Consider the following 26,833-nt stretch of genomic DNA (forward strand, 5'->3'; position numbering starts at 1 on the left):
TTGGAGAAACTTAATTTTTCGCCCAAAAACGAAAGGGGTAACACTGTCGTTTTTTTTTTCGGGTCGAAATTTTGAATTTTGATATCTAAGCTCTGGAAGGGTCTAGAACCTCAATTTTTGCACTCAGGTCAAAGTCTCACAGCCCTCTATCATAATCCAGAGTTTTGAGAAGATTGGAGAAACTTAATTTTTCGCGCAAAAACGAAAAAAAACGAAAGGGGTAACACTGTCGTTTTTTTTTCGGGTTGAAATTTTGAATTTTGATATCTCAGCTCTGGAAGGGTCTAGAGCCTCCATTTTTGCACTCAGGTCAAAGTCTCACAGCCCTCTATCATAATCCAGAGTTTTGAGAAGATTGGAGAAACTTAATTTTTCGCGCAAAAATGAAAAAAAACGAAAGGGGTAACACTGTCGTTTTTTTTTCGGGTTGAAATTTTGAATTTTGATATCTCAGCTCTGGAAGGGTCTAGAGCCTCCATTTTTGCACTCAGGTCAAAGTCTCGTGGCCCTCTATCATAATCCAGAGTTTTGAGAAGATTGGAGAAACTTAATTTTTCGCCCAAAAACGAAAAAAAAACGAAAGGGGTAACACTGTCGTTTTTTTTTTCAGGTCGAAATTTTGAATTTTGATATCTCAGCTCTGGAAGGGTCTAGAGCCTCCATTTTTGCACTCAGGTCAAAGTCTCGTGGCCCTCTATCATAATCCAGAGTTTTGAGAAGATTGGAGAAACTTAATTTTTCGCCCAAAAACGAAAAAAAACGAAAGGGGTAACACTGTCGTTTTTTTTTCGGGTCGAAATTTTGAATTTTGATATCTCAGCTCTGGAAGGGTCTAGAGCCTCCATTTTTGCACTCAGGTCAAAGTCTCGTGGCCCTCTATCATAATCCAGAGTTTTGAGAAGATTGGAGAAACTTAATTTTTCGCCCAAAAACGAAAAAAAAACGAAAGGGGTAACACTGTCGTTTTTTTTTCGGGTCGAAATTTAGAATTTTGATATCTCAGCTCTGGAAGGGTCTAGAGCCTCCATTTTTGCACTCAGGTCAAAGTCTCGTGGCCCTCTATCATAATCCAGAGTTTTGAGAAGATTGGAGAAACTTAATTTTTCGCCCAAAAACAAAAAAAAACGAAAGGGGTAACACTGTCGTTTTTTTTCGGGTTGAAATTTAGAATTTTGATATCTCAGCTCTGGAAGGGTCTAGAGCCTCCATTTTTGCACTACGGTCAAAGTCTAGTGGCCCTCTATCATAATCCAGAGTTTTGAGAAGATTGGAGAAACTTAATTTTTCGCCCAAAAACAAAAAAAAACGAAAGGGGTAACACTGTCGTTTTTTTTTCGGGTCGAAATTTTGAATTTTGATATCTCAGCTCTGGAAGGGTCTAGAGCCTCCATTTTTGCACTCAGGTCAAAGTCTCGTGGTCCTCTATCATAATCCAGAGTTTTGAGAAGATTTGAGAAACTTAATTTTTCGCCCAAAAACGAAAAAAAACGAAAGGGGTAACACTGTCGTTTTTTTTTCGGGTCGAAATTTTGAATTTTGATATCTCAGCTCTGGAAGGGTCTAGAGCCTCTATTTTTGCACTCAGGTCAAAGTCTTGTGGCCCTCTATCATAATCCAGAGGTTTAAGAAAATTGGAGAAACTTAATTTTTCGCCCAAAAACGAAAAAAAAGCGAAAGGGGTAACACTGTCGTTTTTTTTTTTCGGGTCAAAATTTTGAATTTTGATATCTCAGCTCTGGAAGGGTCTAGAACCTCCATTTTTGCACTCAGGTCAAAGTCTCGTGGCCCTCTATCATAATCCAGAGTTTTGAGAAGATTGGAGAAACTTAATTTTTCGCCCAAAAACGAAAGGGGTAACACTGTCGTTTTTTTTTTCGGGTCGAAATTTTGAATTTTGATATCTAAGCTCTGGAAGGGTCTAGAACCTCAATTTTTGCACTCAGGTCAAAGTCTCACAGCCCTCTATCATAATCCAGAGTTTTGAGAAGATTGGAGAAACTTAATTTTTCGCGCAAAAACGAAAAAAAACGAAAGGGGTAACACTGTCGTTTTTTTTTCGGGTTGAAATTTTGAATTTTGATATCTCAGCTCTGGAAGGGTCTAGAGCCTCCATTTTTGCACTCAGGTCAAAGTCTCACAGCCCTCTATCATAATCCAGAGTTTTGAGAAGATTGGAGAAACTTAATTTTTCGCGCAAAAATGAAAAAAAACGAAAGGGGTAACACTGTCGTTTTTTTTTCGGGTTGAAATTTTGAATTTTGATATCTCAGCTCTGGAAGGGTCTAGAGCCTCCATTTTTGCACTCAGGTCAAAGTCTCGTGGCCCTCTATCATAATCCAGAGTTTTGAGAAGATTGGAGAAACTTAATTTTTCGCCCAAAAACGAAAAAAAAACGAAAGGGGTAACACTGTCGTTTTTTTTTTCAGGTCGAAATTTTGAATTTTGATATCTCAGCTCTGGAAGGGTCTAGAGCCTCCATTTTTGCACTCAGGTCAAAGTCTCGTGGCCCTCTATCATAATCCAGAGTTTTGAGAAGATTGGAGAAACTTAATTTTTCGCCCAAAAACGAAAAAAAACGAAAGGGGTAACACTGTCGTTTTTTTTTCGGGTCGAAATTTTGAATTTTGATATCTCAGCTCTGGAAGGGTCTAGAGCCTCCATTTTTGCACTCAGGTCAAAGTCTCGTGGCCCTCTATCATAATCCAGAGTTTTGAGAAGATTGGAGAAACTTAATTTTTCGCCCAAAAACGAAAAAAAAACGAAAGGGGTAACACTGTCGTTTTTTTTTCGGGTCGAAATTTAGAATTTTGATATCTCAGCTCTGGAAGGGTCTAGAGCCTCCATTTTTGCACTCAGGTCAAAGTCTCGTGGCCCTCTATCATAATCCAGAGTTTTGAGAAGATTGGAGAAACTTAATTTTTCGCCCAAAAACAAAAAAAAACGAAAGGGGTAACACTGTCGTTTTTTTTCGGGTTGAAATTTAGAATTTTGATATCTCAGCTCTGGAAGGGTCTAGAGCCTCCATTTTTGCACTACGGTCAAAGTCTAGTGGCCCTCTATCATAATCCAGAGTTTTGAGAAGATTGGAGAAACTTAATTTTTCGCCCCAAAAACGGAAAAAAAACGAAAGGGGTAACACTGTCGTTTTTTTTTCGGGTCGAAATTTTGAATTTTGATATCTCAGCTCTGGAAGGGTCTAGAGCCTGCATTTTTGCACTCAGGTCAAAGTCTCGTGGCCCTCTATCATAATCCAGAGTTTTGAGAAGATTGGAGAAACTTAATTTTTCGCCCAAAAACAAAAAAAAAACGAAAGGGGTAACACTGTCGTTTTTTTTCGGGTTGAAATTTAGAATTTTGATATCTCAGCTCTGGAAGGGTCTAGAGCCTCCATTTTTGCACTACGGTCAAAGTCTAGTGGCCCTCTATCATAATCCAGAGTTTTGAGAAGATTGGAGAAACTTAATTTTTCGCCCAAAAACGAAAAAAAACGAAAGGGGTAACACTGTCGTTTTTTTTTTCGGGTCGAAATTTTGAATTTTGATATCTCAGCTCTGGAAGGGTCTAGAGCCTCCATTTTTGCACTACAGTCAAAGTCTCGTGGCCCTCTATCATAATCCAGAGTTTTGAGAAGATTGGAGAAACTTAATTTTTCGCCCAAAAACGAAAAAAAACAAAACGAAAGGGGTAACACTGTCGTTTTTTTTTCGGGTCGAAATTTAGAATTTTGATATCTCAGCTCTGGAAGGGTCTAGAGCCTCCATTTTTGCACTCAGGTCTAAGTCTCGTGGCCCTCTATCATAATCCAGAGTTTTGAGAAGATTGGAGAAACTTAATTTTTCGCCCAAAAACGAAAAAAAAAATGAAAGGGGTAACACTGTCGTTTTTTTTTCGGGTCGAAATTTTCAATTTTGATATCTCAGCTCTGGAAGGGTCTAGAGCCTCCATTTTTGCACTCAGGTCTATGTATCATGGCCCTCTATCAGAATCCAGGGTTTTGAGAAGATTGGGGATACTTAATTTTTCGCCCGAAAAAAAAAACACGAAAGAGGTACCACTGTCGGTTTTTTTTTTGGTCGAAATTTTGAGTTTCGATATCTCATCTCTGGAAGGGTCTAGAGTCTCCATTTTTGCACTCAGGTCTAAGTCTCAAGGCCCTCTATCAGAATCCAGAGTTTTGAGAAGATTGGGGAAACTTAATTTTTCGCCCCCCAAAAAAACGAAAGGGGTAACACTGTCGTTTTTTTTTTCTGGTCGAAATTTTGAGTTTCTCTGATCTTCTTGAAACTCTGGATTCTGATAGAGGGCCATGAGACTTAGACCTGAGTGCAGAAATGGAGGCTCTAGACCCTTCCTGAGCTGAGATATTGAGATCCCACGTAGCATTTATGCCATTATAAATATCTCAATATCTCAGCTCTGGAAGGGTCTAGAGCCTCCATTTCTGCACTCAGGTCTAAGTCTCATGACCCTCTATCAGAATCCAGAGTTTCAATAAGATTGGAGAAACTTATTTTTTCGCACCAAAAAAAAAAAAACACGAAAGGGGTACCACTGTCGTTTTTTTGGGGGGGGGGTCGAAATTTTGAGTTTCTCTGATCTTCTTGAAACTCTGGATTCTGATAGAGGGCCATGGGACTTAGACCTGAGTGCAGAAATGGAGGCTCTAGACCCTTCCAGAGCTGAGATATTGAGATCCCACGTAGCATGTATGCCATTATAAATATCTCAATATCTCAGCTCAGGAGAGCCTCCATTGTTGCACTCAGGTCTAAGTCTCATGACCCTCTATCAGAATCCAGAGTTTCAAGAAGATTGGATAAACTTATTTTAACACACCAAAAAAAACAAAAACAAAAAAAACGAAAGGGGTACCACTGTCGTTTTTTGTTTGTTTTTTTTTTGGGGGGGGGGGGGGGGGGGTCGAAATTTTGAGTTTCTCTTATCTTCTTGAAACTCTGGATTTTGATAGAGGGCCATGGGACTTAGACCTGAGTGCAGAAATGGAGGCTCTAGACCCTTCCAGAGCTTAGATATTGAGATCCCACCTAGCATTTATGCCATTATAAAAATAGTGGGTTCGTGGACGGTGGAATTATGGGATCGCGCTTGGTGCTACGGACTCAGGGGAGCCTCCTGAGTGCAGTAAAACAGTTTTTATCATGAAAGAAACTTTAATTAAAATGTCCAAAAAAATACACTACCCAAATTCCACCATCCACGAACCCATTATTTTTATAATGGCATAAATGTTACGTGGTAGCTCAATATCTCAGCTCAGGAAGGGTCTAGAGCCTTCATTTTTGCACTCAGGTCTATGAATAAACAAATGTGCAATTTAAAGGAAAAACCTCAAGATTAAAGTTGTAATGTTATAATGTTCAAGTTCTTGTTCTAAAAAAAGAAAGATGCACACAGAAAATGACTCTAATATGACCAGATTGATTGATTCGAAGATATTTAGTTTGTTACAAACAATGTGCAATCTGTAAAACAAAAAACACAAAATTAAAGTTGAAATGGTATACTGCTTGTTCTTTTTCTATTTTTTTTACCTTGAGATAGACCAACATAGACCAACAAATTTTATGTTTATTAATTTATTTCATGTTGGTACGTTTTGACCTGATGTCCATTGGAATGGACAAAAAAAATCACAATGAAAGCAATTATATATATGAAAAAAATTGTTTTCATTTATAGAAACCTTATGAGCTGGGAAAATGTACTTTTATATTTTTCAGAAACTTGAAACATAATTCAGGTCTGAGGGGGTTAACTATGAACGTGATCCATAAACGATTAACAAAGACAAAACACATATTTTTTTTACAAAATATGCGAACTGGACACAAGCACACACACAATGTGCTGAGATGTCATCGGTTTCAAAAGTTTTTCCAACTCGAGAGCCTGAATATGGCAGTCCGGACAAATGTCCTAATGTGTCCTCGAGCACTGTCTCATCACACTTTAAAAGCTCAACATCTGTCTGTTACGTGCACATAAAATACACCGAGTTTATTTTAATGAGACACTCATGAAATGTGATCTGCAAGGTAATATAACATGACAGTCTTAAAGGGCAACATGTCACAACCGATTCTGCAGCTTTACGGCCTCGCGTTAAAATTGAATAATGGGAAATTGAGTTTTCACAAAGTCCGAAATGTTTGCTTATCCCTTATCAGCCCGTAAAATACTGTAATAATTATCTGTGCACTGATTATAGTGAATAATATGAGTATTATTAGGACTGTTTTATGTAGTTCGAGTAGAAATAAAAAAATGAAAGAAAAAAAAAATAACCATCACTGTGAAAAAAAGTTGCTGCCTCAAAATTTTAAGTACAATCAACTTGGATGTTTAAGTCTTTCATTTTAAAAATGAAAATGAATATCGTATGACTTATAAGAAAAGTTGAAAATTGCTAATACTTATTTATAATACGTATTTTGATGAGTTAAAGCAATGTAAAAATGCGTTGTCATAATTTATTGATTAATTTTTACAGTGATGAGACTCACATAAACGTTTGGGGTCGTTAAGTTTGAAGATTTTGAATTAAAGTCTCCTCTGCTAATCAAGGCTGTGTTTAAATATATATATATATAGCAAAAATACAGTAAAAACATTAAGATTGTGAAATTACCATTTAAAATAACTGCATATATTTTAAAATATCATTTATTACTGTGATCAAATCTGAATTTTCAGCATCATTACCCCAGTCTTCAGTGTCACATGATCCGTCAGAAATCATCCTGATTTGCTGAAACATTTCTGATTATAATCGCTGTTAAAAACAGTCGTGCTGCTTCATATTTTTGTGAAAACATATGCAGATGCAGCTTTTTTCAGGATTCTTTGATGAATAAATTATTTGAATGCGTCCGTGGTGAATAAACATTAATTTCTTTTTCCAATTGAATGGTTGTGTATGTACAACTTATATTTGTTTAAAGCAGAAAGTAATGTAACAAAATGTATTCTTACCCACAAACCTAAGCCTGACAGAGCAAAGAGACAAATCACACTATTTAAATGGGCTTGAATTATGAAGCGGGTCTAATTGGCAGGTGGACAGGCTTGTGTCTGTAATAATTCACGTCCAGTGTCCAAATGTGACTGCAGGATTCAGTCAGACTCATTTTATGCAGGAGCGCAGACGTTTCTCTCTTCGTAATAAAACCCTCATATGCTTCATTCTCTCACTGTGACTGCATGATAAATCAAACTGGAGATATTTCAGCAGAATTTAGCCCAAGGAGAGGTAATTTAAATAATATCTCGCGCAGAGCTGCTTCCGAATAAAAATTATGTCTCGGGCAATATTTCATCCAATATGAAGCCGAGAAAATGATTTTCTTCCTAAATAACAAAAACGCAGTAATTCAAATAGGCAACCTTTCTATAAGCAAGGTTAATTACGTCCCTCGCTGGAAGAGATCGCTAACATGCGGAAAACAGATGCTGCTGGCTTTCAAAACACCATGCGTTTCATTACTCTTGTCGTTATTGAGTGGATCATTTCATGCTCTAGACTAGAGTTGGGAACATTACGTTAAGTATCTCTGATGATACGGTCACTTATCATGTTTGCCATTATTTTGGAAAGGTATCTGACTAATAAAAGGTTGTGCAAGTCAGGAGAGCTCGAGTCACTGTCACCACGGCCACAGTTTATAGATGTGAGAGTTACTGCCACTAATGGGACCTGATTATTAAACTGAATTATTAATCTCAGAAGTAGCCTGTTGGTGGGGAAAAATCAAAATGACTCTCGAAATGACTTTATAATTGTGTGTGAATTGGTAAAAGTTGATAACCTGCAGATCTACTTCAGCTGTGGGGTAAGATGACGGACCACTGCGGCCTTTTTGAAGTAAAATTTCATTTAAAATAAAAAAGGTTAATTCCACTTTTTTATGCCCTTCTCTCGCTAACTTCCATCCGTCTCATTCATAGTATGAGTAGACTCCCTCCCTCGGTCAGAGCCGAGGGTCTGTCCAAATAAACTTCCCTCGTCCACTTGAAAAAGTTGAACACACCTCAAATTGGCAGGTGTTTGTCTAAAAATGAGTTAAAGGGATAGTTCACCCAAAAATGAAAAATCTGTAAGCAATGACTCACCCTCATGTTGTTCCAACCCCGTAACACCTTCGTTCATCTTCGCAACACAAATTAAGATATTTTTGATGAAATCTGAGAGCTGGATCACTCCTGCATACTAGTCCACTTGCTTCTTCCAGGGATTGAAACTTGCCGGCCCAGAAAAGTTATTAAAGACAAGTGACTACAGTGGCTCAATCTTAAGTTTATCAAACGACGAGAACACTTTTTGTGTGCAAAAACAAACAAAAATAACGACTTTATTTCAACTATTCATTTTTCTTCTCTCTGGGCCTGTCAGTCAGTTAACGTAGTGTGATAGCGTAGAGCTACGTCACACGTGGCCGACGCTGGTCATGTGTGTGATGCGTGTGACGTACAACAACAGAAGCTTACGTTATTAAACTAGTAACCTGACACGAGGCCCAGAGAGAAGGAAGTGAATAGTTGAAATAAAGTTGTTATTTTTGTTTGTTTTTGCGCACAAAAAGTGTTCTCATCGCTTGATAAAGTTAAGATTGAGCCACTGTAGTCACTTGACTGTTTTAACAATGTCTTTAATAACTTTTCGGGGAACAAGTTTCAATCCCTCAAGAAGCCTATGGTGATCCAGCTCTCAGATTTCATCAAAAATATCTTAATTTGTGTTCCGAAGATGAACGAAGGTCTTACGGGGTTGGAACAACATTAGGGTAAACACTGACAGAATTTTCATTTTTGGGTGAACTAACCCTTTAAATGGACAGTTCACCCACCCAACCCCCCAAAAACTGTCCTCATGTCGTTTTAAACCTGTAAGACTTTCATTCATCTTCGGAACACAAATGAAGATTTCTGTCCCTCCATTGACAGTCAAAGCAACTACCACTTTCTAAGCCCCAGAAAGGTAGTAAAGACAAGATATTGTTGTGGTTTTCCCTCAATTTAGCGAAGCGACGTGCTTTGTTTTTGCCCAAAAACATAATTTACCACTTTATTTACTAAATTTGAACACCAAGAGCACCAACATAGCACTCTCGTTGCTGCTTAACTCTTTCCCTGCCATTGAAGCAATTTTCCAGCTTTTCCATGTTAAACAGGGAAGCTATATTAATCTTCTGAAAGAGTAGAGTAGATCAAAACACAAGCAAAGAAGCAGAAACGAGTGATAGAAGCATTGCTAATGCCCAACGTGGTCTTTGAAGAAAAGAAAAAGCAATTTTCTCTGCTTTTTGTTCAAAATGTTGCTTTTTGTATGAACCTTACCCACATTCATGTTTATTAACAAAAGGATGCAAGAAGCTAGAATAAAATGTTTAGAAGCGGCTCTGCTCTTTCTTTTAATATATTCAGATATTCATACAACAAAATATTCTGGGTGCAACAACATTTTTGTGGAAACTTTCAAAAACGCTGGCGATGGCTTTAAAAAAAAAAAGAAAAAAAAGTTTCCCTGGCTGGGAAAGAGTTACAACTGAGGTTAAACATCTGGAGTCACAGACTGTCAACGGAGGGACAGAAAGCTTACAGATTTCATCAAAAAGATCTTCATTTGTGTTTGGGTGAGTAATAAATGACAGAATTTTTGGGTGAACTGTCCCTTTAAACACAAGACTCAATTGTTAGTTTTTTTACATACTATAGCCATTTTTTGAAAGTGTTAAAAAAATGACAATATTACCTTCCCATTCGTATCATATTTGATCTGTGGCTGTCATTCAGTTGATGAGCTGAACCTTGAGAAGATCAATTCCTGTCAATCATCACTGAAGAACCTGAAGATGGAAAGAAAAGGAGAAAGACAGACTGAGAGAGAGATGGAGGTTCATTAGCGTTTCGTCTGTTTTTAATTGGCTGTGTGTGTTTCCAGGAAGGTGATGTGATCTCTGCCCTGGAGAGGGTCTGAGGGTCCGGGACGGTACGCAAGGGCTGTCACCGGGTGTCATGGCAGATGAAGCCCTGTGTGGAAGTGCAGGTGTGAGACTCAGGCTTTGATGGAGACCTCACAGACTCCAGCTCTTCACACACTGAATACAGAACAGCCTGATCTCTACATAGCAACTGACACACACACACACACGTTTCAGTGTGATATACAGCTTACTACATGCTACACTCTAGTTAGTTAGTTAGTTAGTTAGTTAGTCAATACAGCATTCCTGGTTTCCTAAAATATGCAATCAGAATCAAATCCACCTTAGTAAATATATATTCTTCGACGCTGCAAGACACGGGGAAACAAATCTGGTTCTCTGTAACCAGTGAAGATACTTTCATTTGATCTTATTGTTTTTATTCGAAAGATGATGGAATAAATTAGGTTAATTAAGATTAACCTTCAAATGGTCTTTGTTTCCCGTTTACACTTCTGGGCTTTAATTGATTAATAGTACAAAAACATATACATTTTTAATCATACAAATAATATGTCTTTTTTTTTGTTTACTTCTAATCTATTCATTAATGCTGTGTTTTTGGAGATATAAAGTACTTTTGTATCCATATACCATACAATTCCTCAACTACACCATTAGCTTGCATATGAAATATTATTTTTTATGATACATTGCTTTTATGCTCTAGTACTAGGCCTTCATTTATGTGTAAAAAATTTCAGATTTATGCCGGATTTTTATTTAAAAAAAATTTTTTTGACATATGATTTTTTTTTTTTCATATTTCCCATTCATTTCAATATAGGGTCATATTAACCCTGAAGACCAGAAGTGTAAATTATTTTTTTTACATACCTTCAGAACAACCGAATCAAGACCATTTTTGTGTGTGTGTATAGATCAATAATGTAATGTATGAAAAGTCACAAAATCTGAAGGGAACCTTTTTTTTATTAAGTAAAAGTCGATTGGGGTCGTTTAGACCCAATGACCCGATTAAGGGTTATACTATATATCTGATATATAGTGATATACTCTGTATGTATATGTATGCAAACATAAAAGTATTGTAGATGTACGCTACTGCTGAAAGGCTCTTCTGCTCACCATGGCTGCATTTATTTGAACAAAAAAACAGTAATATTGTGAAAAATTATTACAATTTAAAATAACTGTTTTCCGTTTGAGTATAATGTAAAATGTAATTTATTCCTGTGATCAAAGCTGAATTTTCAGCATCATTACTCCAGTCTTCAGTGTCACATGATCCTTCAGAAATCACTAATATGATGATTTGCTTCTCAACAAACATTTCTGATTATTATTGTCAATGCTGTGCTGAAATTTTCATGGAAACCATGATACATGTCAGGATACTCAAGATTTTTTGATGAAAACAGTTCAAAACAACAGCATAGAAATAGCTGTTAACATTGTACTGTCTTGTTCACTAGCTGAATAAAAGTATTAATTTGTTTACTATATTAGTATGCATTGTATCTGCCTAATATATATAAAAAAATGCAATGCAAAGTTGAATGCAGCATGCAAAGACAAATATTTCAAACAGAAGTCTACATTTTCATTGCGTATTATCAGAGAATTTCATTTAGCAGTTATACATTCAGAAAACTATATTTTTCTGCAGTTTATTTGTTTGAGCACAATATGTGGATTTGTGTTTGGTTTGCTCGGTATAACACTACATTTGCCGAATATGCTGTATACATGCAAAGCACATGGCAAAACCCACAATGCAATGCACACAACTTGACCTTGTGTTTTCAGTACATTCTGCTGTATACTACATATTTCTGCAAATATACAGTACAGTGTGCATGCTTGCAAAAAAATTCTATACCAGTTCAGGTACACTCTTAGAAGAAAAGGTTCTATATAGAACCTTAAAAGGTTCTAAAGCGCTACGTATTTGGAACCCCTAAAATGTTCTATATCAAAATTCAAGATATGGGGGTTAGAAAATGTGTATATTTACATCATTTTATGTAGTTAATCAATATACCAATATACCAACATTCCAAAAATCAGCATGATTAAAATGTGATATTAAGTTTAATAAACAATAATTTAATTACAACTACAAAATATTGCAGAATAATGTAATATATGAATGAATAATAGCCTGTAAAGAACCTTTCTTGTCATTATAGAACCTTTTTAAGCATAAAATGTCATTTGGTGTTGAGTAAAGAACCCTATGCTACATATATAAGATTGTACTAGTATGGCCATACCAGACACAACCCATCCATTCACTCTCTCAGTTTTCTTCAGGTTTGTCTCTAGGCTTTTGTGTGGACCTTCTTACAGGCCCTTAAAGAGAGATGTGCTATAACGCTCCAGCCGGCCGGCCGGACTCATAAAATCGCTGCTTCTTGCTCTCACCACTCACAATTTCCAAGAGACGATTCACAAAACTTTAAAGTGTTTGGCTTGTCAGATTTCTACCCAGCAAGCAGAGAGGCTTTTATGACCCTAATTAATGTCTGCACGCTCTGTGTACAAGATTTATATCTGAGAAACGCACAGTACACCATGCTCGCGATATAGCGTTAGTCTGTAGAAACACCCACAGAAGGGACACCGAAGTGCTTTAGGTCCAGAGCAGGTGAGATGAAAGAGATGTGTGTGTGTGTGTGGCGTGTTTTATCAGCGCATGAGAAAGATGGGGAGGATTTGTCTCTGTTAAAGGGAAACACTGCTCCTTTATTAAAGCCATTTATCACCCTTTGAATATTCTCCTTTAATGGGCTCTTGCCCCTAATTACCCAACTTTGTCAACAAAGAGCAGAGCGTCTCCTGTCCTCCTCACATACATGTCTTTCATTCCCACAGGCTCTCTCTCTCTTTCCCTCTCAGTATCAGTAAGCAGTGTTTTTCATGCTGTTGTTAAGATTAATTCAGACGCCGTCTGGAGGTACTAGACTATTTGTGTATGTAGGGAACGCTGGGTTGTATTTCAGATTTTGTATAAATGCTCTCATCTAGGGCTGGGGTGATATGTTCAATATTCACTGTAGTTTGCAATGATTTTATACAAAGTTTGCAAGGTTTTTTTTTTTTATTCGACCGTTCAATTTCCAAGAGGCCGTGCGGTTAGACTGGTTTCACAAGACAAGGTTTTAATGGCGCCACTGATTTAAACATGAAATTAAAATGGACCCCATTTAATTATTTATTTTGTAATTATTTTTATTTATCTTAATGTGCATGATTCTTCTACCCAAGTGATAAAGGAAAACAAATGATTGTCTTCATAAGCGTTTATTAAAATGCAGCTTTATGGTTGATGTCACTAAGTCTGTTATGTAACTGATTCCAATGTAACGCTTACTTTTTATGATTCAGTCAATTCCCAAACGACAATATCTAGTCCCGTTAAAGCTTTTTTTCTTGACATTAACATAGTGACGGCCCAAATCACCATTCGTCTGGGTTTCCCGTTTCTCCAATTATCCAAGAAAAATGGGTTTCAAACTGTGCTTCACGTTGACTTCGAAAGCAAACAAACATTACAAGTTGAAAGTGTAATTCACTTCCGTGAATGCGAGAATGAGTTAAGATTCAACTGTTTGTTTGTGGCATCACTCAAAGGTTTTATTTAAAACGGAAATTATAAACCAATTATATGAAGATTTCTATGAATGAATAAATAACTATTATTTGTTATAATATTCCAATAATGCTTGATATGGTTTTAGTTCTTACATTAAACATGTTGATTCTAATCGGCAACAATGGCAATGGAAAATATATAAATATCAACATATTGGATATTGCAAAAAGATCATTTTAGCTTTATTCCATCAACAAGTTGAGAATATGGGTGATGAATGAAGGCTTTTTAAAGTGAAACTCACTCTAAACTGGGTGTATTTGCCCAAAGTCCTTATTTTGTGGTGTGTATTCAGGTTTCAGGCCACGCCCCTATATGTGAGGACATGCTAATGTGTGTGTGTCAGCTATCTGAAGAGTTTCCAGGTCCCTCCCTCACAAGCGTCCCGTGTCAGCCGTTATTGTGTTTGCAGTTCATTAGCCACTTAACAAGCTGACCTGAATGAAGCCTGTGCAATAAAGAGTTGCCAAGGACCTGAATGAGACACGTCAAAGCTTTTGTTTGCCTATTAGACGACACAAAAGGTTCAGAGATAAAGAAAAGATATTGAGCAACATTTATTCTCACAAATGGCATATCTTTGAAATGTCAATTCTTTATTCTACATAGCATTGTGATTTAATCTTTAGCTTTTAGCTTTGCGTTCACGACATAACTAGCGCAATTTGGAAGAAATGAAAACCAGTGACGTTATACTTGGAGCGGATCATGACTCAAATGTATACGTTTCAATATCAATCCCGGACAGCAACATACCGGTAGTGTCGGCCCAGATCCGGCCCACATCAGGTACGCGACCGACGGGCCGACACTATTTTGATCCCTGGGACACTGAATCTGCAGCAGTCACAGCTATTTAAGTTTTTTTAAGTTCATTATTATGTGTGATTTGCTGTAGACATGGTTTTGGAGACGAGCTGATACCCTCTTTGGGATTTTGGGTGGGATCTTATCCTTTTAAAGGAGTAGTTCACTTTTAAAAAATTTTTTTGCTGATAATTTACTCACCCCCATGTCTATCCATGTCTTTCTTTCTTCAGTCGAAAAGAAATTAACGTTTTTGATGAAAACAATCCAGGATTTTTCTCCATATAATGGACTTCAATGGGAACCAAACGGTTCAAGGTCCAAAAGAGAGTTTCAGTGCAAACTGCAAACTGTCCAAAGGGCTTTAAATGATTCCAGACGATGAATAAGGGTCTTATCAAGCAAAACGATCGCTTTTCCGAGTCAACTCATTCGTTGAATGAACCAAATGACACGAAAAAAGATTTGTTCATTTTGATGAACGAGTTCGAACCGGAGAGTAACGAACGAGCATCACAGAACAGAGCAAGGCGACCATTTGTGCTTATAAAACTTAAACTTTGTTATTTATTTATTAAATGAACGATAATTTCGCTTGATAAGACCCTTATCCATTGTCTGGAATCGTTTAAAGCCCTTTGAACAGTTTGCACTGAAACTGTCTTTTGGACCTTGAACCGTTTGGTTCCCATTGAAGTCCATTATATGGAGAAAAATCCTGGAATGTTTTCATCAAAAACCTTCATTTCTTTTCAACTGAAGAAAGGATGACATGGACATCTTGGATGACATGGGGGTGAGTAAATTATCAGCAATTTTTTTTTTTTTTTTACGTGAACTTCTCCTTTAAGGCTAGCCTCTCCAAAAACCGTATACTTTACCTTTAAATTTGACAAAAAAAAAAAAAAAGAACAAACTTGTGCAAGTATTTTCTTCCCTATTGTGTGCATATCCAAGTAAAATGGCTACTTGAACAAGAAAAAATGTTTTGTGGGATTTGACTCAGTCCAATAGGAAAATGACTGGATGGTTGTGGCTTACTATTGGTCGAACTCATGTGAGTAACAGGTTGCCCCGCCCTCGCACAAGTAAACATGTCATGAAGTATCAGAGAATTCATTGATTAGCGATTACGAGGTCACATGAATTTAAAAGAAAATAATGATGTGCATGCACAGACAATTCATTTATAATAAATACTGCAATATAAAAAAAAAAAAATGCTTAAAATCTCCAGAGCAACATCCGGGATGGGAATCTAAAGTATAATAACATCTACATGTCTAGCAAACCTCAAGAAACAGGCACTGATCTGATGCAAAAGCCTAAAAGCATCTAGTGTGTTCACTTGCTAATAAGTCTGAGCGCTAAACCAACAGTCATCGTGTGCCATAAATGTGGATCCTCAAACTGAGTGTGAACAGGCGGTCTGAGAGCCGTAAAGATCAACCCCTGTGGATGAATACAGTGCTGTGCTGTTGTCTTTATTTACCAGCAGCTGAATTTCAAATAAACAGACACACACACACACAGATATGAGGTCATTAAGACCTCTGAATAACGGCTAGGCGTTTCTTTCATTTTGAGACTTTGGAGTAACTTAAGTGTCTACAAAGGTTCCCTGGTGTGTAATGTGTGTGTGTGTGTGTGTGTGTGTTGTGTGTTTCTCTTCTCAAATACAGTTATTAACTCCTGTTTAGAGGAAAAACACAACACTGCTCCACTACTATTATCTAACGGCTGAGCTCAATCCTGATTGGTTAACGAGGCCACAGTCAAACCGAATGGATCAAATACATTGATTGGAAATACATTTTATGCTTCCATGAGCAATATTGAGATTTTAAGGATCAAAGAGCTTGTTAACCCACTGGTTAAACCGTGCTGGACCTATAAAGAACATGTACGGTTTGAAACATGTCAATACTGTCACCAAAGCTGCTAATGAACTTTGCACATCTGATCTGGTGTGTGTGTGTGTGTACACTGGGGTGACACTTCAGATCAGAAATGCCTGAATGAGATAAAAAATGAATCATACATATCATAGCTTTTTGATGTGACTTAATGTAGGTGCAATAGCAGATGATGTCCAATAGAGGCCAGTCTCTCTGTATTAGTGCATGTGCATTACAGATCAATACACTACATTTCAAAATAATAATAATACTTTTATTTAATAAGAAATATTCATTGAGCAGCAAATCAGCATAGAATGATTTCTGAAGGATCATGTGACACTGAAGCTGAAAATGCAGCTTTGATCACAGGAATAAATTACATTTTACAATATATTCACAAAGAAAACAGTTGATTTAGACTGTAATAATATTTCACAATGCACTGCTCTTAATGTATTTTTGATTAAACAAATGCAGCTTTGATCAGCATAAGAGACTTTACCATTCTTCTGTAAGATTAAAAAAATGTTTTTGAGTATATGTTATAATGTTATAATCAAGATAGTCCAATATCTAAATTTGTATATTGATTTACTGTATTTATAGAATCATATTATCTATCTATCTATCTATCTATCTATCTATCTATCTATCTATCTATCTATCTATCTATCTATCTATCTATCTATCTAGATTAAGATTTAAGGTTAATTTTTGTGATAATTCTCATTTGACTCAATGATTAAATTATTTAATGAATAAATTCAGTTTTAAAGCACACATCTTGTTATGGCACATCTAACATTTGTTTTGCAAGAACACAAACAAATTAATTCAATTATGAACTATAACCTACATGGGTTGAAAAAAAAAAGATTTTCGTTTCAAAAATCAGATGTAAGATGTTTCCATTTGACAGTAAAACATTAAACGCCTTTGAAATCCTTAAATATTATGAAGCACAAAGTAAATCTCCTCATTATCCCTCAAGCCTGTGTGAGCGTTGATGATGAATAGATGGATGTGATTTTCAGTATTGGCAGTAGGTGGCAGGATCCATACATTGATTTAATGTGGTCATCTCATGACTGAAGGGGTGATGTCATTCTGACCAGAACCTCCATATAAAAACAGATGCATGCGAGTGTTCAACCTCTCACCAGAACCTATATATTTAAAGCGCATAGCTCTGATTGGATGAGGCAAAAAGCGTGTGAGTTTCATTTAAAGCATGTTGAGTCAGGCTCAATTAAGCAGTGAGTAATTATCAGGAACTCACTGTGAGGGCCATTAAGGGCCCCTGGTTAGAGCCATAGTATCTGAATCTGTCTCTCTGCGCTGACTGGCACACTTCTGCTTCATCAGACAATACATTTTCTTGAATGTGAGTGTTTGCATGTCTATATCTTTTTAGTCTGAGTTTTTGGCTGTTTTGCTCTCTGACAGTCTTTCAGCTCAATAATGCAAAGCCCCATTTGCATAACAGTACCACCACGAGCCATAATCAGGGCTGGGAGATGCTTTGGCTTCATATATGACCAACGGGTCCATCCCGAATCAAAGACGCCTGCATTATAACACTGTATTTCCTGTTAGATGCACACTGAGACTAAAGTGCCTGATGGACGGGTTATTAAACAGAATCAAAATATAAAGAGTTTAGTTTAAAACATGGGCATCAGTGAGTCCTGCAAGTCATTGTGGTTAATTCATACAGTCATTAACGTCATTTTATGTGGAAACTGGCATGAAAAACATGTTTGTTTGTGTTTTACATTAAAAAGTACCCTTCAACTCGGTCACTACTAAACAGGAAAACAAGTCAGGTTTTTTGAGCAGAAAATTAAATTAATTTGCGACACGCTTTTTGTGCGTCACACATCCCATTTCTAATATAATCATAAGTTTTCATTTCTAATATAAGTCTTTATCAGTTAGTTTTGCTGAGAATTGATGGAAATTAATCTGTTATGCTTTATCTTTTAAGCTTTTTTAGTTAAAGAATATGTTGAATTGTTATTCATAAATGGTCAAGTTGGGCCGACATTAAATAAAGCGTTTTATTAATTATAAATTAATTATATACACTGTGGGAAGAAAATGAACAGCATGGAAATAACTTGCTAAATTGCAGCATTTTGATATACAAATTTCAATAATTTTCTCAAACAAGACTAAATGTTCTAGCATGAGACAAACCAAATAAGACCACTAAACATCACAGAATTCATCAAATCTATAGCTATGCTGTTTTCCCTCCAAAATGATGTCACTTCCTGGAGAATGATGTACATAAGGAATTGGCTATTGTTTTGCTTTTTTTAATTATTATTACACAAAAGAATAATCAAAACGATTATAGAAAGATAGAGAGTACTTTTTAACCAATTTTAACAATATTCTCACGATTTTAGTTTTGTTTGAAATGCTTGAAATAACCAGTTTTGTATGTGTCCATCTCCTTTAAACCAAAGAATTGAAAATATGTAAATTTCATTCATAAGGTCGCTAAATTATTTAATTGTGATTCTGATAAAACAACGTATAAAATATTTATTTATCCAACAACGTAAGATGATTATACTCTATTATAGAAATGACTCAAGAGTCATTTAAATCAAGAGATAAGGGGAGTCAGTGTCAGGTTTCCACTAATAAAACAATTAATCAATGACTTTATCATTTATAATCGACTATGAGCACATTGCTAAAAAACATTACATTCATAATCCAAATCAAATGAAGTACATTTCTAAATAATTTAAAAAGTTAGTTGAACTTCATTGTGTTGTATGGAAATATGATTTATTTGTCAAAGCTCTGCATGTCTCAGTGTGTGTGAACGTGTGTGCAGCTCAAACTCACTGAAATATTGAAAAGCTTTTGTTTTGCCTAGTTAACCATGCGCTGGTGTGACACAAACTGTGAACAATGCCATGGCACACGCACGGGACTCCTCAACTCTATTATTCATGACGGGAGGACAGCAGTCCAAACAGAGGGAACAGAGTTCAACACTAAACCGGCGCTTCCCAACCGCTCCTGCTTCAGGACATCAAGAGCTGACCCGACACAGAACCACAACTGCTTATCATACAAGAGAACCAAAGAAAGGTATTACACTTACCATGAACTGCACAGTCCCAACAACATGCAAAATTATTAACAGGAAATTTGACAGAATTTGCACCGAAATAGGATAAAGCCTTAAAAACAGACAATGTTGAAATCATTTTCTTCTCCCTTTTAAAAATCCTGAAATCTGTTTATTTTATATACTAACTTTGGTGGTTAGTAGTATTTTATTGTTCGCTTTAAGCACCACTCGTCACTCCTGTCCGTGACCCAATCAGAACAATCCCAGACATAGTGTCGGCCCAGATCCGGCCCACATGGAATCCACAAATTTGTTTTAAGCATTTCAACTGGCGAGTCAGCACCTCAAATGGGGTTTACCAGACAGGTTTCACAAACATCGGCATAGTGTCGGCCCAGATCCGGCCCACATGGAATCCACACGGCCTGGGCCAAATTTGTTTTAAGCATTTCAACTGGCGAGTCAGCACCACAAATGGGATTTACCAGACAGGTTTCCCAGATATCGGCATAGTGTCGGCCCAGATCCGGCCCAGATTGAATCCACACGGCCCCGATGTGGGCCAAATTTGTTTTATGCATTTCAACTGGCTTGTCAGCACCCCAAATGAGGTTTACAAGACAGGTTTCCCAGACATCGGCATAGTGTCGGCCCAGATCCGGCCCAGATTGAATCCACACGGCACCAATCTGGGCCAAATTAGTTTTAAGCATTTCAACTAGCGAGTCAGCACCACAAATGGGATTTACCAGACAGGTTTCCCAGATATCGGCATAGTGTCGGCCCAGATCCGGCCCAGATTGAATCCACACGGCCCCGATCTGGGCCAAATTTGTTTTAAGCATTTCAACTGGCGAGTCAGCACCACAAATGGGATTTACCAGACAGGTTTCCCAGACATCGGCATAGTGTCGGCCCAGATCCGGCCCAGATTGAATCCACACGGCACCAATCTGGGCCAAATTAGTTTTAAGCATTTCAACTAGCGAGTCAGCACCACAAATGGGATTTACCAGACAGGTTTCCCAGATATCGGCATAGTGTCGGCCCAGATCCGGCCCAGATTGAATCCACACGGCCCCGATCTGGGCCAAATTTGTTTTAAGCATTTCAACTGGCGAGTCAGCACCACAAATGGGATTTACCAGACAGGTTTCCCAGACATCGGCATAGTGTCGGCCCAGATCCGGCCCAGATTGAATCCACACGGCACCAATCTGGGCCAAATTAGTTTTAAGCATTTCAACTAGCGAGTCAGCACCACAAATGGGATTTACCAGACAGGTTTCCCAGATATCGGCATAGTGTCGGCCCAGATCCGGCCCAGATTGAATCCACACGGCCCCGATCTGGGCCAAATTTGTTTTAAGCATTTCAACTGGCGAGTCAGCACCACAAATGGGATTTACCAGACAGGTTTCCCAGACATCGGCATAGTGTCGGCCCAGATCCGGCCCAGATTGAATCCACACGGCACCAATCTGGGCCAAATTAGTTTTAAGCATTTCAACTAGCGAGTCAGCACCACAAATGGGATTTACCAGACAGGTTTCCCAGATATCGGCATAGTGTCGGCCCAGATCCGGCCCAGATTGAATCCACACGGCCCCGATCTGGGCCAAATTTGTTTTAAGCATTTCAACTGGCGAGTCAGCACCACAAATGGGATTTACCAGACAGGTTTCCCAGATATCGGCATAGTGTCGGCCCAGATCCGGCCCACATGGAATCCACACGGCACCGATCTGGGCCGACACTATGTCGATGTCTGGGAAACCTGTCTGGTAAACCCCATTTTGGTTGCTGACTCACTAGTTGAAATGCTTAAAACTAATTTGCATGCATAATATAAGTCAAATGAGAGTGTGTACCAATTATGATTTCGCATAATGACTTTGATTGAAATAAAAACTCATAGATAAAACAGTTTTGAGGGAGGCGTGCACCCTGAACCCTGCACCTGTGCTGACCGAACTTTAGCCTGCGTGTAAAGTCAGTCCGTGCCGGTGTAAAGCCAGTGAGTGGAAGTGTGTGGAGAAAAGGGGAGTATCAGCAAATAAAGCTCAGAACAGCAGTATGGCGCTCTTTCCCAGCCACTAAGCTAAGCCATGAATTATAGATGCCTCCTGAGGATTTTCTCTTTCCGCTCCTTCTTCCGTCTTTTCTTTTTAAAGGACAGAAAGGGATAGAAGAAAAAAAAACAACAATACACAGATAAAACAAATAGATGTGCTACAAGCCTATTTGGACTGTTATGTTGAAGAGGGATGCGCTCGCAAACACCCGAGAAACGATGTTAGAAGCATTTGTGTGGTTTCCGGATCATATGAGATTTGTTAGCGTTACAAATGCAGGCAGGTGCCGCAAAACGCCGTCATAAAAACTCCCACTGATTGTCAACAACATTTATTGGATACTAACCAAAGAAGCTTCCTGTTTCCAAACAGGCCTATCAAAAGCCACATTAACGACATGAAAAAAGGGGAAAAGTGCCTCTAAATCGTGAAAAGAGTGAGTGCGAGGTGATGTAATGCTGTCTTACTCTTAATGAATAAATTATGCGCCTGAAATTTCATCGTCATAGTAACTGCCCCATTTCAGTTGACGGCACACACACACACGCACTCAAATGCAGGTCACTGATAAACCTAATGTGTATGGCTTTATCAGACGTTTCTGATTGCAAATAAGTGTGTTAGAAAATGCATGTGTGTGTGTGTGTGTGTGTGCGGGAGGGAGGGAGACGGCGAAGGATTGAGTCTTTATCCATGCGTAAGAGCTTGTGTGCGAGTGTGTCTCTGAAGGACATAAAACAAAACGCAGCGGGCCGCTGGGGCCTGTAGTTGGTAATTGCGCGGGTGGCATTTTAGCGATTCTTGCCGCACGGGGGTCAATTTTTCCCCAGGTCACTGACAGTGACATCATCAAACCGCTATTAACTCGCCAAACAATTTCGACTCCATCCAGGCCCGGTATCGATAACAGACCGTATCAAACATACAGAACTGGCCAAAATCTGCCCTCAATCTAAACCCTTCACCTTACAGCCCAGCACACACTGCAACATCCATACACTCTCAAACAAGAAGCAAATGGTCTTCTCTCTAAAGAGAGAGAGAGAGAGAACAGAGGAATGGAGATATCAGAGGAAGGAAACACACTTCCCCATCTGAAGATTTCAGAGGAGAGTTCCTCTAAGATAGATCTCATGCACACATGCCCATGCAGTGGATTTGAACAGTTAAGCCACACTTAAATATGTATGAATGTCATTGCTTTAGATCTGTGGTTCTCAGCTAGCAGAGTGTTCTCTGCTTCAGGACCCAGAGCTGACTGGATCAAACCCAGAACCTGCATTTAATGTCGTCTGGGTCATCCATACTGTTAGAAGTTCGAGGTCGGTACATTTTTTTTTTTAGGATTTTGAAGCGTCTTGTGTCCACCATTCTGATTTTATAAAAAATACAGTAGCCCATAAAAAGTAATATTGTGAAATATTTTTGAAATTCAAAAAACATCGCCAAAAAATTTTCTATTAAAATGTAGGTTGAATTTTCAATATCATTACTCCGGTCTTCAGTGTCACATGATCCTTCAGAAATCATTCTAATATGATGATTTGATGCTCAAAAAACATTTACTATTATTATCAATGTTGAGCTGTGGAAACATGCTTTTTTTTTTCAGGAGTCTTCGAAAGGTCAAAAGAACAGCATTTATTTTAAATAGACATATTTTGTAACATTATAAATGCATTTACTGTCACTTATTTCAATTATTTCTTTTGATTAAGAAAAGTATATTAATTGTTGGTTGTCTATGATAAAACGTTTTAACACAGAATATACATAATATGATTAGCCATATTTTTTTTCACAACAAATGGATTTTTTCCCCTTATTAATCTGGCTGTCACAAACATTTATAAAACTTTTTATTTTTTAATTTTAATTGGACATATCTAATGAACTATGAGATACTCTCCAGTTTCTATTAATAAAATAACACTGTGATAATAATGAGCTTCATTCCACGCAATTCAGAGTGCTCTAGAGTGGAAACTGTAGACAAAGACATAAAGCTGCGAGGGTTTGTCACGGGTTTGAGAGTGTTCTGTCCTGGTCCTACTGGGTGAACTGTTCTCTATTGACTTACAAGCAGAAGGCATGTGTCCAAACGCACTGCACTATTTTCCTGTAATAATAGCCAGCAGCCATGCAGCTAAATTATTAATGGGCACTATTCAATACAAACAGGTAGACACACACACACGCGCTAACGCACACACACATGTCTTTGCAGCCACTCCAGCCAGGTTTTCTTTCACACTCAAGAAGTTCCCGCCCACACCTGCTCACATCCCAGCAAACGCCTCTGAGTGTTCGGGCTTTAGCAAGACCTGGAGAGATGGCCGTTTCAGACTAGACTTCACAGATTTATAGGATCTTGTGTTACTAGACAAGGTAGTTTTGGACAGTACCATGATGACAATACCAGGGTCGTTTTTGTAAGAACAGTAATCTGAGGTCTTATTTATGATAAAAATACGATAAAAATATATGATAAAAATAATACAATTACTGCAACTAAAAATACAACCAACCATATAATAGTTTATAATATAGTTTGGATAGCATAATATATCAAGAGAAAACACTTCCCATATGTTCGGCTGTTGACAATTGCATGTCCAATCAAACTCAGTGAACAAAAAGGATTGTAGGATTTACCTAGAAATTGCTAGTAAATTCACAAATAATTACAAAGTGAAAATTGTTTCAAAGAAATGGCAAGTAACGCATTGAATTAAATGTGAAAATTTGAAAGACTGAAAAATATTTTCTGGTAAAACATACTAATACATATTCTAATATATAGTATAGTAAAAAATAAACCCAGATTTAAGTATAAGAGAGGATAAACATTACCGTATTACCGTTTTGTCGACCACAGTTTATTTTTACAAACTTTAAATTTAAAAACGTATTTTTTACGGTAAAAAACGGCAGCTGTGATTGCCAGAACTTTACCGTCAAAAATACGGTAGCAGCATTATTGGTTTTACGGACTTAAATTAAAATTTACAGTAATAAACCGTATTTCATTATCTAATATAATGTTAATTTACGAACCCAGTGAAGTATTGATATCTGTTTTGTACCATTGTAATACAACCAACAACCAACAATCATCACAGCAGAGATGAGAGTCACATGATCAATCAAAGCTCATCCCAAGCACCTCTTCCATAAGAAGGTACTTACTTAAAGAAGCTGCATTCACACAAAGATCACGGTAACACACATGAAATAAAAAAAAAACATTAACAACATTACATGTAACATGTACAAAAAAAATATACAAAAATTGAGAAAACAAAGTTATTTCAACAAAAAATCATAAAATGTGATGTGTCACACAGGGAATTGTGGGTTTTTCACTGTAAATTATACAATGAGCTGTTCTTTCACACTTTCAAAAACTGTAAATTGAACGGTATTTTACAGTAAGAGATCTATCACAGTTATTTACCGTATATAGCACGGAAACTTTCTGTTAACCAATTAACAGTTTTGCGATTACGATTAGTGAATTATTGTCTGCTGAGACCATTACAATTTTCAGCTTTTCTATTCATGTCAAGTTAATAATTTTGCACATTATTGTGCCAATGCAGTTAATATTAATAAATCGAAGTGTTCGATCTTAAAAACGTTTTGTTTGCTTTTGAAAAGTTGCATATTGTACAAATCGGCTGTAAACAAGTCGAGATCCACTGACTTAATGTACTTTCCTGAATGTTAGAAGGAATTTAGTAATTACCAGTTTCACGGTAGTACTTCACTTTAACTGAGTGACCTTTTGCAGGAAATGGAGAGTCCATTCACCTAAAGGCAAAGAAATCCTCCCACATTCCTGACACACTGCTATTGTTTTTTACGTTTTAAGTTCCCTTTTCAATCTGTAGGTGAATCGACAGAATTTGGCACCGATGTGCAGCAGCCAGATGAGATTAGAAGGTTAAGGCTTGCGGATCATACCATTACATGATCAATAGCGGGGTTATAGGGGGAGTGAGTACACTGATGGGGCAGAACACATATACCATCAACCTCTCGACCCCCTCCACACACACACACACACACACACACACACACCTCCTCCACATCCTCCCTCCCCTCGATCAATTAGCTGCTAAGTAAAGAGATCTGTCCTGTGCCGCCCAGGCCACACTGTAAGAGATATGCCCTCCTCCCCTCCTGTCCTGTCCCGTCCGCAGAGAGAAATGAAATCCTCCCTGTGTTACTGCGGGCTCTTCTGAGATAAAGGCTCTAAATAAAGAGCGCTTACATCATCAGCCATGGCATCATCCCCGTCAGCGGAGACTCGCACAAATCTACAAACCATCTATATGATCATTAAAGCACATGAAAGGTCTTGCAAAAGTAATATAGACTGCAACAAAAACTGGTCAAATGAGTCCTGCGGTTGATTGGCTGTGCTGATCAACCAATCAGATCGCAGCCAGCATCAAACGGAAACTGATAATCTTTTCTTCCCCATTGTGACGTTTATCCGAGACAAGAACAAGAACAAATGTTGGGCGGGACTCGATTTTGTCCATGAGCAAGTGATTAGATGGTTGTGGTTTGCTATTGGTGGATCTCATGTGATTGACAGGTGGCCCCGCCCCTCACGTCACTAACACATCATTAGGGAGGGGAAGTTATTTTGATTAAAGATTATGAGGCACATGCAAAAAAAGATAAATCATTTATAATGAATACAGCAATATTCCATAAAAAACAAGAATTGTCTGTTTTGATTTCATGGTGACTTTAAATTAATTTTTTAAAGATTTGTCTGAATTCATGGTGTGTTGGGAAATGCATTCACATATTCATGTACTGTATATTCCCTTACAGTACATGTAATAGAAGTTTCTTTGATTACATTTAACTGGGACAAGATCAATCAAACACATTGAAAAAATACACACATGTATACACACAGTTAGACTTTATTTAAAGAAATTAAAACTTGAATTACGCACGGCACACTGAATGAATCAAAAGAAACAGTAAAGACATTTATAATGAGAGATTTCTATTTCAAACAAATGCTGTTCTTTTTAACTTTCTATTCCTCAAAGAATCTTGAAAAAAATATGTCACAGTTTCCACAAAAATATGAAGCATTTCAACACTGCTAATAATCAGAAATTTTTCTTGAGCAGCGAATCAGCCAATTAGAATGATTTCTGAAGGATCATGTGACATTATGATCACATGAGTAAGGAAGAAATTACACTTTAACATAATAAAACAGTTATCAATATTACTGTTAGTGTTTTTAATGTAATGTTGACCAAATAAATGCATTGGTGAGCATTAGAGACTTCTTTATA

The 26,833-nt window shown here is 37.5% G+C and overlaps 1 long non-coding RNA gene across 1 annotated transcript in view; it reads right to left on the reverse strand.

Annotated features, from left to right (window-relative positions):
* Positions 1-26,833, reverse strand: part of LOC120491557 (uncharacterized) — a 177,714-nt gene that overhangs the window by 46,647 nt on the left and 104,234 nt on the right. Inside the window, exon 8 of the long non-coding RNA XR_016169433.1 lies at positions 9,770-9,863. This is a non-coding gene — a long non-coding RNA (uncharacterized LOC120491557). The remainder of the gene's footprint in view (positions 1-9,769; positions 9,864-26,833) is intronic.

This window comes from Pimephales promelas, chromosome 8 (genome assembly GCF_988280905.1).
Source record: "Pimephales promelas chromosome 8, fPimPro1.hap1.1, whole genome shotgun sequence".
Lineage (NCBI taxonomy): Eukaryota > Metazoa > Chordata > Actinopteri > Cypriniformes > Leuciscidae > Pimephales > Pimephales promelas.